Source organism: Grus americana, chromosome 3 (assembly GCF_028858705.1).
Source record: "Grus americana isolate bGruAme1 chromosome 3, bGruAme1.mat, whole genome shotgun sequence".
Lineage (NCBI taxonomy): Eukaryota > Metazoa > Chordata > Aves > Gruiformes > Gruidae > Grus > Grus americana.
The window spans coordinates 16,567,166-16,583,106 of record NC_072854.1 but is presented as its reverse complement, the minus strand read 5'-3'; the positions used below and the strand labels follow the sequence as shown (position 1 = coordinate 16,583,106).

At 46.0% G+C, this 15,941-nt stretch overlaps 1 protein-coding gene across 1 annotated transcript in view; it reads left to right on the top strand.

Moving 5' to 3' along the window:
* Positions 1 to 218: 218 nt before the first annotated feature.
* Positions 219 to 15,941, top strand: part of HPCAL1 (hippocalcin like 1) — an 85,892-nt gene continuing 70,169 nt past the window's right edge. Inside the window, exon 1 of the mRNA XM_054821594.1 lies at positions 219 to 268. The gene's annotated coding sequence lies outside the window, so the exon portion shown is untranslated. The remainder of the gene's footprint in view (positions 269 to 15,941) is intronic.

Genomic DNA, 15,941 nt, shown 5'->3' with positions numbered 1-15,941 from the left:
AGCTCAGTTAACTCCATGAGAACAGGACACAGCTGTGAGTCCCTTAAAGGCAGTACACATTCTCTGCCAAGTTAGAAGGCAATTATTCTTCATAAATCTGTCTTTTTAAATTCAAGCAGATCGATTGCCTCGTCCATCCTTTCCCTGTGCAAGCACCCGGAAAGGCTCCTTTAGCACCACCTACGACTAAGCACCCCGCTTATCAGGAGAGCCACACCATGGAGGTGATGAAAGCCCTGTCAACCCTGTTAGAATGGTGGACGTAAAGGTACGTTCAGAGTTTTAACGTTTTATCCAAGAAGTTTCTGTGCTGTTTTTAAACATTATCTTGGCTTTAGATATCTGACCTCCATGCAAAGAAACAGGACACTCCTAAAAATTTATTGTTTAGCTAATAGGCAGAAAGGTGTTGCAAGAAGATGGGATAGTTTCCTTACGTATACTGGCATGGTTGCATCAGCACAGGGTTTCCAGAGCTGTGCTAAATTGGCTTGGTTACAAGACAGTCATCCACTAATAGCCATGTTCTGCCAAATCACCCTGGCTCTGAAAGTCAAAATGGCTTCTGCCCTTTCTGGTGACCTGTAATCACGGCTAGACGTTCAGCAGGTACAGCGAGGGCAAATATTGCTTGGTGCAGTTGTGAGCAAAGCCTGTGTAAAAACGTATGTGAGACCTGGGAGGCTGGGCTGCCTTCAGGGCTTTAAGGTGCTCATTGTGATCTGAGTAACGCACTAGTCTTGATGGTTTTTCTTTTTTTTTTCTTTTTTTTTTTTTTTTTTCCAGATAGGGATAATGCTTTGCAGTCTTTGTAAAGTGCTTTTTGAGATTGTACTGATTACACCCATTACTGCCATGGTGTGTCTTCTGTGGCTGACATTTGGTGGATTTACTAAGGCCCTGAAAAACCAACAAACATTATGAGAAAAGGAGAGGAGTTAGCATAAATTGTTCTCTCCCACACTGCAGTGGCACAGCAATAAAAAAAAGGGTGTTCATTTATTGTTTTTATTTTTTTTTAAGACCATATTGGTATATGCACCTCATTTGCATTCTGTTATAATGAAACAAAGGAGATAAATGAGATGTTTGTCCTTATCAACCAGCCTCCAGAGCCCAGCAGGAGAAGTGAGCCAAGGAGAGTGGAGGGATAGGATGTGGAACAGACCCAGCAGCAAGTCCTGGGTCAGCTGCTTGGTGGCACTGGGTAGGGCTGGGGGCAGCCTGGAGCCACACGCTGATTGTTACCAACTTAAATCCATTGGGAGAGTGTGTTCTAGGTATGAAGAAGTATGGGAAATTCTGCTGTCACTTAGGAAACTTCTGTTTTACCTCCACTGGCATCATAGAAGGATCCTCTGGGGTCCTAGTCCCACCTCAGATCACAGTATGGATAACTTCAAAGTTAGGAGAGGTTGTCCAGGGCCTTTTCCCATTGAGTTTTGAAACTCCAGGATGAAGATATCACAGCTTCCCTGGGCAACTTTTTCCAGTGCTTGACTACCCACCCTCATGATGAAAATTTCCTCGTTTCTAACCGAAATTTCTCTTGCTGCATCTGTGACTGCTGTCCCTTGTCCTCTTGTTCTGCGTATCTGCAAAGAGTCTGGCTTTGTCCTTCTCTGTCGCCCACCATGCTGTTAGGCAGCGGGAGGCACTGCTGCTTCCCCCAAAAATAGCAAATGAAGGAACTAGAACTGAGCCAATATATTCATAATAGCTTCTGGGGGACTGAAAGGCCATGTGAATCTCAATTTGTGAATCATTTCTGCTACAAAAGCAGAAGGAATTCAGAAAAATCAACAGCTTGGCACTGGCACTTCCAGGACAGGAATTTGAGTTTTCTTCTTTCACCTGGACTTTGAAGAGGCCTAGATGTTGACAAGGGATGGGAGAGGAAAGGGTTAAACAACCTGGAATATGAACTGAAATACTGCTCTTATTTTGGCTCATCCATAATTTGTGTTGATATTTTAGTTCCAAAAAAGTTGGAGAGAAAAGCTTTGAGCATTACTTTCTCAGGTCCCGAGGAGACCGGAGCACAGCTTGCTGGTGACTTCATGGGGGCTTTACTACAAAAGTGGTGGGGTGTCACTGGGCTTAGACAAGAGGGCTTCCACTTTCTCCCAACATCTACACTGCGGTGTTGGCCAGCAGAGCTGCATTTTTAAACCCTGAAAATGTGGAAAACTGCAGCTGTGAATCCTCTGATAAATCACAGAAAAACAGGGCTAGAAAGATTCACAAGGGCTCATTTAATCTCTTCTCCAGCCTCAAGGCAGGTTGTACCACTTTATCATCTCTAACCACCACTTGTCTGACGTGTTTGTAGTGTGATGGAAATTTCAATCCCCCCCAGCGATCCAGTCCAGTGGTTTGCTGCCCTTACCTGCAGATATTTTTTTTTTTCATGCACGCTCTGACTCTTACTTGCTTTAATTTAAGCTCATCGCTCCTGCTCACTGCAAACATCCCCCTCCACTTAAGACAACATTTTGCATAGCTGGAGGATTATGTTTCCCTTCAGGCTTCACATATTTAGGCTAAACCCCAATTTAGTCAGCTACTGCTCTCAGGGTGTTTTCCACCTCCCTGCTCAGCAGCTGGGCTCTGTGCAAGTGCCACTCCTCACGCCACAGTGCAGCACTCTGGCTGGTGTCGAAGGGTAATTTCCCATTGTACGGGCTCTGCTCCTCCTTTATCTACCCTAGAACATCTGTCTTCTCCACAAAAACATGACGTTGTTGATTCATGTTCACTCTGCAATCCACAACTACCCTCTCAGACCTTTTTTTTGGCAGAACTGCTGCAGCTGAACCCAGGCTGTGTTTGCACAGCTGATTGTTCCCATCTACCTCACACGTGTCTCTACTGAACCGCATCCTTCTTTCCAGGCCTTTTCCCCAACTTGTCAGCATTGCTTTGAATTGTCATCCTGCCCTCCTCTGTGCCTGCAGCTCCCACTTGCTTTGCCTTGCCTATAAGATAATAAGCATAGTCTCCATTTCTTTATCATCTACATCCTCACCACATGATCTCTTCAATTGACCCTAATGTTTTTGGACACAAGGGAAATACGTGATGCTTTACCTGCCACCCACTTAAGAACTTAAAAGCTCTAAAGAGCTGAGTCTCATAGATATGGCCTTTTGTTTCCCTTGCAGCAAGAACCCCACAGCAGAGCTGGATGCATTTTTGACTGATACAGTTATCCTTGCGTCCTCTCTCCAGCTGCTTTGTGTCGTGTCAAACAGCTCCCGCACTTACAAATGAAGGAGAGGATATCTGCTTATAATACATGTCTCCTCTTATGCACATTTGAAGTTCAAGGAATGGCATGGGCTTATAGGAGAGCCTTTCACTTTGAAGGATGCCAATGCTCTTAATAAAGTCTATAGAAAATCATGGCTCAACACTATGAAAAGAGTACTTGTTTGATAAGCATGCTATGACTGCACCCAATAACTTCATACTGGAAATGAATAATGCCATAACAGGGAGCTCATGGAAACATGAGTTGACACGGGACAGACCCCTCTGCCATTCTGCACGTGTCTTTGGCCGGGAGGTACGACTGGAAGTGCCTGGTCCCGTGCCACTGGGAGTCATGCTGAACCAGGGCAGTGGACATTAAAACAGCTTTTCTGGAGCAGTGATAATCTCCCTGTTTGTCAGTTTTTGTAGCACCCTGCTGCTTCTGGCTTGCATGAAACTGAATTCTCAGGTCATCTGTTGCTGTTATTAAAAACAGGCAATAAACTTCGGCCTCTGTGCAGGTACGCTCTTTTTCTAGAAAGCAACATGGAAAGGCCAGAGTCTCTCCTGGGGAGCCCTGTGCAGAGCCTTGGGGAGCCCGCTGAGATGCTGAGGGCACTGGGGTTGCATGCTGCCAGCCATAAACTGGTCACACAACATTGGCTCCTTCAGTATTCAATTAAAACCTGCCCAGTATACAGCCTGAGTACGTGTTAGTCTGTAAGCTATAAAAGTCCCACATCCCACTATCTGAGAGTGACAAATTAAACGAGCAGTCCCAAGGATTCAACACCTTAAAACGGACACTGTAGTGACTGGCTTAGACAGCTGGGAAACTGGAAGAAAACATCTGTGTTTGCTTGCTGTGACTCATGGATCAGGGTTAATTTTGCAAACTTGCCATGAAAAATACTAAAGTCGTGGTTTAGCCCCAGCCAGCAATGGGGTGTTTTTCCCACTTAGACTCACTTCAGTCTCCAGTACAGTTAACTCTTGGGATCCCCCTGTCACTCCAGAAATACAGATGGGTTCTGCCCCTTCATAGCTGATGGCATTAGGGTACACTGTGCACCGCTGTCCGCTACAGCCTTATACTGTTGTGGGTCTGACGTGCCAGGCCATCAGATCCACACAGTCCAATAAACCCTGTTGTCCCTTTCCTCCACCTGGCTGGAGGCAGGGCCCCTCTATTCCTGGTCATTGGATAATGACTTAGAAGTCCCTGCAAGAGGATCATAAGTATGATCAAGCCTTCCACTCACTCTGTGGAACTGCCAGCTGGAAACTGGAAGCAATCTTCTTGGAAGAATCCCCATTTGGAATTGTTCTTCCTTGCAGCTCACATACTTTGCCCGTAGGGTCGAGGTAGATTTTCCCTCCCACTTCCTCATGTCCTCTCCACGGCTGCACAGCTAAAACCGCAGGGTGCCTCGTGGTGTGTACCCTCTATATCCTCTCTCTTGAGCAGAGAAATGCTTAGTCCTGATAGCTGAGATACTGGTCCATACAGGTGGGGAACAGGACATATTTTCTTTGAATTGCTGGACCTTCCGGGACAGTTTCTCCGCAGCTGAGACGAGGGAGGAAGAGAGACTTTCTTCGTATTGCCAGAGTCAGCCAGCCACTGCATCCACCATTGGTGCCTTTTCACCTTTCCAGTCTGTTACTGCCAATGAGTTGGCATACGACAATGGTGGACTCTGTACAAACTTCCGCCATGTGGGTTGTGTGTGTTGGACTTCATCAGGATCTGTGGGTAACCGCTCGTTGTCTGGGTCATAATAAACCATGTCCCGCACAGCTAATTTCTGAGGTACTGGATACCTCCCTCCATGGTGGTCAACTTGCCTGGATGATGTACATCTTCACTGAAGGAATACCTTTCCCCCAGGCCTAGCAGAAGTCGCCTCCAGAGGCTGACAGCTTGTGTCTTTTTCCCAGTTGCCTTGTCTATGCCCCCTTCCCTGGACAGGGATCCCAGCTGCTCGGCCTCCTTACCCTCTAATTCCAGGCTACTGGCCCCACTATCACAGCATTGGAGCAGCCAGGTAACAATGTGCTTGCCTGGATGGTGGCCGAAATCTTTTTGCATATCTTGCAGGGATCAGGTGATTACCTCTGGTTCTGCCTCTTCCTCCTGTTCTCATGATGGTCCAGGTTCATCGTCATCCCTTACTAAGCAAAATGATTTTTTGTGTGTGTTTCTTGTGTATAGGGGAGACTGATACCGGCACGGGTTGGTTTTTTTGGTTCAGCTGCTGTGCCTGTCACCAGGGCTTGAGTAGTGTCAGTGCCCGTTGCCGGGGTTGGGGTAGCCACAGCGCCTGTCTGTCTGTTTTCCCTCTCTTCCCCCTGCGGGCACTGCCTGCTATTGAGCAGTGTTTGGTAGATACTGGCCAGGGCCCAGCACAGTGCGGTGAGTTGTGCCTCTCTGGAATAGCCGCAGCATTTTTCTTTCAAATATTCTATCACTTTATCAGGGTCCTGTAGTTGTTTGGGAGTGAAGTTCCAAACCATTGGAGGTGACAAGTTCTCTAGATACCTGCCCATACTCTCCCACATGCCATCCCACCCATGACTATCCAGCCTTGGGGCAGATCTCTGGGTTGAATTCTTAAAACAATTTTTTGTAACCCTAATCAAGACCTGGAACACATTCAGGAGATGTAGCAATAGGAGCATGCTGGCTTCAACATCCCAAGGATATTCAAAATTCTCAAAGGCTGCTGTAACCAGCCTGAAGGGAAAAGGGGAGGTGAAGGAGTGGGTGAAAGTATACTCCCCCCTTTCCCCCCATCTTCTCCATCAGTTGGGTGCGATTATTAATAAATTCTGAGAGATGTCCAAGGTACAGACATGACAGCAATGCCACATACAATTACCAGCTTAACCATATGGCCAGTGATGTTATCACATCATAAGTCAATATTACGCAGTACAGCAAAATGATAATCCAGACCCCTCTCCCAGAAGTGATAAACAGCACCGCAGGGAATACGTACAGCAAGTACATATTTACATACCACATGAACAAACAAAACACCGTTGTGACCAGCAACTATTTAACTAAGATAATAAATGAGTAAAACAACTTTGTTTTAACACGCTCTGGTCAGATCTGTCGTTATCGCAACCCTTTGAGCCCCACATTGGGCACCAAAAAGGACTGTCATGGTTCAGTCCCAGCTCGCAGCTGAGCACCATGCGGCTGCTCGCTCGCTCCTCCGCACTGGTGGGATGGGGAGGAGAATCAGAAGAAAAAGGTAAAACTTGTGGGTTGGGATAAGGACAGTTTACTAGGACAGCAAAAGGAGAGGAAAATAACAACAGCAATACTAATAAAACAATATACAATTGTGTGCAATTTGCTCACCACCTGGTACCCAATGCCCAGCCCATCCCTGAGCAGCGACTCCTCCTCCCCGGCCAGCTTCCCCCTTATATACTGAGCATGGCATCATATGGTATGGAATATCTCTTTGGCCAGTTTGGGTCAGCTGACCTGGCTGTGTCCCCTCCCAGCTTCTTCTGAAAATCAACTCTGTCCCAACCGAAAACCAGGACAAATACGGACTAGAAATATAACTGGTTTGAAAATTGTAGGTCTGTGTTCACAAGCAACATGTGAATTCCAGCATCTGGAACTTTGAAAAAAGCCCGAATGTGATAAGGTCAGCAAACAAATGGAGATTTTACAGGACTCATAACACAGTAGATGTGATAGTGGATGCAGGGTGGGGGGGAGCAACTTTACAGCTGGGGTAGGAATGCTAACCTGAAACAACTTCACTCCTTTCTTTTATGCTTTCTATATTAAGAGGTGCTATTTTAGATTTCTACTCACTTCATCAATCTAACTGCAGGGTCTGCTTTCTCTCCCTGGGCTGAATCCGTCCCAGGAGGAGCTCTGTAGAAGACTGCAGTTCTGTCGAGTACGAATTTGACCCACTGTGCTCAGTTGTCCTACTAGTGCATCTTGGGTCCAAGTGCTCTCCTGATTTGTACTATAATTATCCTAAAACTAGATTTTTCTAAATTTCATTCCCTCGTAGCTTTTTATAGTTCTGGGAATTAATTATTCAGAGCTGTGGAAGTTCTCAGCAGTGCTTTTCCCCAGCTTTTACGGACACGGGTGCATTTGGCTCATGTAGAGCGTAGTGCATGCTGGTGCCTCAGATGGGGACGAGGGAATGACTTTGGCCAAATGTTGAACACACTGTGTTCAGTGTTTTCTTCTCTGACACCATCTCCTTGATCTTTTGAAGCACTGATAATCTCTGAGCCTAGTAACATCTGTATTCCCTTCTTGGTGTTCATAGACTTTAAAGTAACCCTTTACCCGTTACAGGTTGATGCTACCTGTAGCATGGTGGGGCAGGAGAGTTTGTGATGAGCACGAGGACCAGTGTGGTTGCAGAACTGTGCTCTGCCAAAACCAGCCCCACATTCTGACTTGGATTAAAGTGGAGGAGGGGTGCAGTGGGGAGGCTGAAGGAGACAGACTTCTAGCCTGGAACCAGAAGCTGGGGAGAAGTTAGCAATCTTATTTAGCTGACTGGGAGAGAGCGGACGTGTGGTCGGGGATGGCTGGATGCTGGGCAACATGCCAGAGAGGGGGAGATGTGTCCTTCCAGCCGTAAGGCTTTGTTTGAATTTCACTTGAGTTGGAAGTTGAGGCATGTTTGGAGGGCCTGGAGGCACCAAATCACAGACCTACGAGGCTGCTGCCAGCAGAGCTCTTCTGGCTTCCTCAGCTGGGGACAGGGCAGTCTCCAGCACAGGCGTGCGGGGAGCAGCTCCTGCTTTGGGGTGTCGCTCCCTCCCTCGCCAGGCTCACCCCATTTCCCTGGGGAGTCACAGCCACGTCTTTCACTGAGCCCTTTCCCCTGGAGGTTGCCACTCAGACGCTGACAGTTTCCATCGCATGGAGTGGTAGTGAAGGGTCCACACTGCAGCTGCCGGGCTCTGAGCAGGACCCCAGTTCCTCTGCTGTTGGCTCTGCAGAGGCAATACTGCAGCGGAAAATGAGATTGAGCCTCTTCTGCCTCCCACATCCTCGTTTGGGTAAGTGCACTTTAATTAGCGATGATACATGAGGGAGACAGGAGATGAAGCAACGTTCAAATTAAGTATCTGCAGAGCTGCTGAGAAGGTAAATATGAGCTCCCAGACTTGGGGGATTTTTTTCAGTCTCTTCTCCCACAGCAACAGTTTGAGTTTTAATTTAAAAAGCAAAGAAATCATTGTTGCAGCATTTTTTGCCCCCAAACCCACCACCTTTGATGCCCACCTTCCCAGCTCTCTGTGCTTTATGGCATTGCAAAACCCAGGCATGGTTAGCTGGATTCCTACCATGGATGGGGGCCGAGTTCCCCCCATGCACAGCTTTCTTCAGGCAAAGAGATGCTGTTCCCATGCTGCCGACCCATGGGGAGGGCGATGGACTGACGCCTGCATGACAGCACCAGCATTCCTGCAGCAAATCACCTTTACAAGAAGTAAAACACAATAGGTTTTGTGTCTTTCCTCAGGGACGGAGGCTTCAGCAACCTGCCCAACTCCTCTCTCCCATTGGTTTGCATGGTCGGAGGGGGGGGGCTGTGGGTGCACCTCTGCCCCCACCCCTGCATGCATTTCTGCTCCCACGATCGGGAAGTGCCGCTCACAGCCATGTACTTTGTACCACTGCCCATCCACAGGACATCCGAACACCTCATCCTTTAGGCTGAGCATCCTCTTCCCTGCTGGCATGGATGGGGGCTTCAGACTGAAAGCAGGTGGGATGCTGAACACAAGTATTACATGTGTCAGGAGGATAATTGAAGGTTTATTGAAGAATAAGTTAACCTTACATTTCAAAATTGTTGTTTCTTAAGCGCTTGACTTCCTCTGTGCCCTATATGACAGATTTTTTGCTTGCTTTTGTAAATAACACAGTATTTAATTCTTGGACAAAGCATGCTCCATAGCGAAATATGGTTTGTAATGCATTTTAAACTGGTAAATACCAAGTATTCACACCCTCTTTGCTACAATTTCACTTTAATAATGATTTTGGTGTTTCAGTATGAGTCAGGCAACAACACAGGAATTGCTGGAGAAATTTCACTGAAAACCTCTCTGAAAAACCAATTATGAGTCAGAGGAAACACAGACGAATTTTACTGGTTCAGGCCTGGCTTGGTTGGGTCTGTAATTTCAGAAACCAAATTCCACATCTGGAGTGGTCTACAGTTTGGCTATTAATAGGATGTCTGTATTTTTATTTCAACACCACCACCAAGGGATGAGACCTGCCTTGGGGAAGGCGGCAGTCGCCAGCACCCACCGCTGCCTGGAGGAGATGACCCCGCTAGAACCGGAGACTTCCTGCAGAGATAACTCAGCAAAAACAACCTTTTTTCCAATGGAAAAATGCATTGTCAATGTGAAAGAAAACCATAAAGAGAAGCAGCCAGGAGAGGAAGACACTGGAAGACCCCAAAGGCTCCAGAGTCCCTACTTTTTGCTTTCTGCCCCTGATAGTGTAACTCATTTACCTACCTTTTCATTACCAAAAACTAAATTTTATATGCCACTAAAGGCTGGCTCTTCCCAACAGGAGCCCAAAGCAAAGCAGCAGTTGTGTTGCTCTCGGGAGTTCACATGTGCAAGGGCAGAAATGTGCTCTTTGCATGGTCGATGCCAAACTGTAAGTTAATTAAGCAGTGCTGAAACTCTACCCGTTTATGTTAAAGGTGACCCTGTCCAGCACTTTTTAGGAATTTATCTGGTTCAGGAACACAATGGGTGCCCTTTATTGCTTCTTAATCTCTGTCAGCATGAAGGGATGTCTCTAAAGGTCTCTATCAGACAGAATTAATGTCTTTCAGATACCCCCAGCACAGAGTCAGTAACTGAATTTCTCTTACTTGCCTGGATATCATTTTATATAAAACAGGACACCTGGTATCATGATAATATGAAAAATCTGGCGGTATTTGCATGGTAATCTGAGCGCAGAGAAGCTGCTGTGGCTTCAATAAGCTGTGCCTCTGTTTGCCTTTGAACACTGTTGGGTGTATCAGCTGAAGGCGACTGCACCGGCGCATGCCGTGAGCACCAGGTACCTTGCCAGAACACCAGTGGGATGCTGATGAGAACATGGTGTCACGCGTTGTCCAGGATCCTGCTAGTGGGCCTTTTGTTGGATTATTGTCTGTTTGGAGGGGGAGAAAAATATCCTCTGCTTGAAGCAAAATACCTCATGGTTTGTGTTCTGATAAAACGTGATTATACATCCCTGAAGACCGCAATTGCTTTTATTTGCCAAGTTGCTGCCCCTCTGTCTTTTGTTTTTATAAACAATGAATGTTTTGGTAGCACTACGGCAAAGGTAGGGCAGGATGCTTGGCAAGGCCAGAAAGTAACCTGCCCTTCGGAAAAGTCCTCCCATTTCAGCAAGAGCCCTCTACATTTTGCTGTGATATCCCCATCGGGTGAGCAGCACCAGCTGCTGCTCAAGCTCCTGGGGGGGGATGCTGCTCCCCTGTGTGCCTGCCCCAGGCCCACCACGTTAATGGGTTCTTCTGCCTCCCCCTCCTCCTGTACCCACCAGGTCAAGCACTGAGCCTGCATTGCTGCCCATCCCAGCTAAGCCCATCCCAGCTAAGCACGTCCCAGCTAAGCCCAGTGCCCAGCGGGTCAGAGGCCCCAGCAGCACCTTTTGCTCAGTGCACAGGCTGCCATGGCTTCGTGGGATCGTACGCTGCAATGCCGTCCGATGGGAATCGCACGTGGATTTTTCAGGCAAAGGCCAGTGAGTGAAACGTGGCTGTCTGCACACTTGTAGGATCAAAGGGCTGGAGCACCTCTCCTATGAGGGCAGGCTGAGAGAGGTGGGGTTGTTCAGCCTGGAGAAGAGAAGGCTCCAAGAAGACCTTACAAGAGCCTTCCAGTACTTAAAGGGGCCTACAGGAAACATGTAGAGGGACTGTTTATAAGGGCATGGAGTGATAGGACAAAGGGTAATGGCTTTAAGCTGAAGGAGGGGAGATTCAAACAAGGTATAAGGAAGAAATGTTTTACAATAAGGGCGATGAAACACTGTAACAGGTTGCCCAAAGGTGGTAGATGCCCCATCCCTGGAAACATTCAAGGTCAGGTTGGATGGGGCTCTGAGCAACCTGGTCTGGTTGAAGATGTCCCTGCCCATGGCAGGGGGGCTGGACCAGATGACCTTTAAAGGTCCCTTCCAACCCAAACTATGATTCTATGATTTTTCACTCCTTGAAATCAAAGCTCGAGGCAGCAGATTTGGGACACTTCTGCAATAGCACGGAGGATCTGGTGATTATCTAAACGCGTAATCAATATCACCATTTAATTATTAGTGTGCATTTGTCAAATGCCCAACAATGTGATTACCCTATTTAAGGATTTTCTCCAGGCATAAACCAACCTTTTTAAAATTACTAACTTTTTTCTTACTGAAAGTGTTGTTAATTAATACTTTTATTGTCCTCCCCTGTGATTTGCTTTCTCTTAATTACCAACAGGAGTAATACAAGAGTGCTCCATCACCCGTGCCAAAATTAATCTGTCTTCATCCAAATTGCACTGCATGATCTACACGGCTTCACCTTTGGGTACTGAGCAGGAGAGCCTGATGCCATGGGAAATGGTGTTTTTCCAGGCCCTGTGATTTCGGGGTGGGCTTATGCAGATGGCAGTGACATGAGGACCAGCGTGTCCCAGCAGGAAGGTTTGAGCCCCGGGTGAGGGGTGCAGCGTGATGCAGCACCCCTTAACCCCAGAGTGCTGGGGCAGCAGCATCCTGATGCTGGTGTGTGGGGTGTCCCAGCTCTCGCAGGGCTCTGGAAGGCATCCTGGAGCATGCAGGCTGGCAAAGTGCTAAATTAGCATCTTGTTGGCTCCAACATCCCAGAAAGTGCTGTTGGGTTTCCTTCTTTTCCTCTTTTGTTCAGCCATATGAAGAAAGTGGCCTTAAGAAAACAAAAAGTCACTGTGGGAAATACCGAGTTTTACTATATCATTTTTTATTGCCCTGATTGAACAAAAATACTTTGTTTTGTTTTGCTTTTTAAAGCTTTTGTAATGCCAGGCTAAAACACTGATTTTCATTTAGACATTTTTCACACTTAATTTCTGGCTTTTGCATTTTCCTATTGTGGTTCAGAATAGAAACAAGTAACAGCATTGATATTTTCTGCTGCATAGAAACACTTGAGTTTTCTTACGCTATCCCACCTCTCAGAATAAATGTGGAATTTTGGACTACAACCCCAGAGTTCACTCTGTTGCATCCCATAGACACAATAGTCTTTTGACAGCTCTGTGGGACCTCTTCCATTTCGAAAGCTCCTTCTTATTTTCTGCTTGGACAAATTAAACACGTCATTTTGTGTTTTGAAATTGCTGCTGCTGCCAGTGTGAGGAAATAGCCCAGGTGGGAATGCCAAGTCCAGGTGGGAATGCCATGGGATCACAGGAGGACACCCAAGGCCCTGCTGCTCTGCCCTGGTAACTGGTATCCTTATGTGTAGAGCCAGCGGGAAAACTGGATTCTTGATAGATGCAACTCGAAATAAGCATGTGCAGGCTATGGAGCATAGGATATTCCATTTTTTTTAAATAGTTTTAGTTAAAATGCCCCCCACCCCCCACTTTTTTTGATGATAAATCCCAGCAAACATTGTGGCAAACCCCAGAGTGCAAAACTACAGTAATGCACCACGGAGATAAATGAGGCTTTTTAATTTTCCCTATTATTTAGCATGTTTTTTCCCTTTTTGTGTAAGAAGCTTTAATATTAAAATCTTATTAAAACATCTAACTTTAGTGTCTGGATTCCCATGTAATAAACTGGTAGACAACAGTAAATGAAATGAAAATGTGCTGGTTTAATTCATAAATTCATCACCTCCATCAGCCCTAATTTTTTTTTAATATTTCCTCCCTCAGTCATTCTATTATCGGAGAGAAAAACCACGCAGCCAAACTTCCTTTATGTTACTTTAATCGTTGCTCTCTTTGACTTTGAAAAGGACACCAAGCGTTCTTATATATGTAAATGTACCCGGTGGCTATGGCTGTTCATATGCTAAGGCCCCCGTAGGCACTGGGGTATCCCTGGGGCAACGTTAATACAAATGTAGGTAGCAAAGTGCATTTTTTTCTTTGTCCAGCTGTGCAGGCTCACATCTGCTGTTCTCAGGCTTGCTGTCAATCATCACAGCTCTTACTATTCATTTTTCCTCTCAGGGGAAGAAAGCACCCAAGACAATCTCCTGCTAAGAGAAAAAGCAGAATTCAGGCAATGATGGAGTATTGCCACTATTTTTGTTCCTTTTTTTTTTTTAATATCTATCTGATGTTACTGGCACAGCAGCAGGAATAGCAAGTAGGTTGAAGATGAAAAAGCATGCAAAAAACCTACATTAAATATTGTGTTGTAACTAAATTCTCTGAACACCCATTTGCACTTGCTCCACATTATATTATTCAAACTAGACAAAGAGACTCTGGTGGGTACTAGCTGATTCCCCGCTCCCACCTCTTCCCATACTCCAAGGTCATTTAAAACAGGCCAGGAAAGTACACTAGAAGATATTGCAGGGAACAATCCTGCTTTGGCAGGAAAATGCATTGTAAAATCCTACCCGTTCTTTTCCACCTCCAGTTTCTGTGATCCAGACTACCTGCAAAACCCCTTGGCATATTTGTTTTGGTAGTACATTAAATACTGGGTCTGCCTGTTCAGGTGATGTTCCTTGCCCATACTGCAGGTGAGAGCAATGCCTGCAGCTGGCATTTCCCAAGTTATGTTTATTTGCCTCGTATGTCCAAGCTGGAAATGCAAAGGAAAGGAGCACAAAGAGGGGTTAAACTGATGCAGGCAAAGATTGAAGTCCCAGCATCTGGTAGCAAAAAAATGGGAGGCTTTATAGATTAGCATCCAGGTTTTTATTACTGGAAGACATAAGTTATCAAAGAAAATAGTTCTGATAAACAATTTTCCCTCATATTTCCCCAAGCACCTGCCATCCAGCTTAGCTTTATCATAGTGAAATAACACCGGCTGCACTTCTTCATTGCTGTTTTCATTTGAATTTCTCTAAAGTGATTCCTCTGTGAGGGATTTCCAAAAGCAAGACTAAAACAGGATGAAAAAAATAATTTATGTCTTTCAAAATGTTGCTTTCTTCCATCAAATATAAGTTGTGAGGATGCTCAGTGATGGAGGGGGGTGCTCCTCCAACCGCTCCGAGATTGTCCTGCAAACCCTCCTTCCCAGGCTAAACTGCTGGCCAGCAGCTTCCCCCAGAGAAGTGCCATCCGCTTCCAGGAGGACAGTGTGGGCATGACCAGGATGACCGTGTCCCCAGCTCAAAGCCAGAAATCGTGCTTTTGCTGTCACTGTCTGCAGTGGAGGCAAGTCCTGGTTCTTCTGGGAGAGGCAGATCAAAGCCTGTCTGACCCACGCAAGCTTTCCACCAGACACCTGGCCTGAAAGTGGCTGGAGCAATCGGCCACCTTCAAGGATGCTGCTGCCGACCAGCCCTTCCTGAAGCACTCACATTTTCCATCCCAACAACCATGACAAGTGTCAGGAAACCAACAGGGAAAGAGCGGGTTGAATCCTTAATCCTTGCCAGCAGTTTCTTCCTTTGGTTTTTTTTGATTCTAGGCTGTCCAGATCAAGCTGATGAACTGCTCAAAAAAGGTAAATATCGCTTTAATCTCTTCCTTGAGTTAATCATGCCAAACCACAGGAAGGCAGGTAATAATTCAAGATTAGCAATAGCCTTATGAAGCTCACATTATTATGGCAGATATTTAAAGAATACCAGCGTGCCACACACCTCAAATACTTCACCTTCCATCTAATCCCTTGGTGATTAAACCCCAGACAGCAGAAGGAATTTCACACAGTATTTTTAAATTCAGCATAGCTGGAATGATCCAGATGAACCTAATTTAATCCCTCTTTGGTTCTCTCTCCTGACTCGGGAAACAGAATGAAAAGCAGAAAGAAAAATCAAACAAAAGGTGAGATGCCAGAGCAGCTATGGATTTAAGTTTGTGAAAACCATGCTAGGTCATCACGGGAGTATTACAGATAGGCTTAATGAACATATGCCATCAAAAGAACTTCAAATAAGCCAGATAAACCCAGTGGGCCCAATCTTGCAAATGTGCCTACTTTCACAGGACACTAAGTTCTTGTAGTAGTGCGCTCAAGTACACACTTAAGTGCATAATATGAGAAAGTAACTGTCTGCATGTGGATCTTAACTTGCAAATGCAGGGCTTGACTGTCTTCACGTGGCACAATCTCTGAAGAGGACAGCAGAGCTGGGAGTCTGCAGAGTGGGAGCAGCAGCCCTTGCAAACTCATTGCAGGAATGAATCTGCAGCTTCTTTTCATCTCAGATTGTTTTTGAGCAGCCCACAACTTGCTAAGGTCATCTTTCCTTGTTTCCCAAGGGATTTCTGTAACTCAGGAATTGCTCCTTATCAAGCATCAGGACTCAAAATCATCTGAAGTCTTGGCGGTGTTTCTTTGGTTGGCTATCTATCTGGATTGCACCATCCCGTATCTGGTCACAGCCGGAAAGGTGCAATTCTTGAAGAAAGAAGTTGGGTATAAGTGATAATAATGCCTTGTTTGGTTCTTGTTGCGT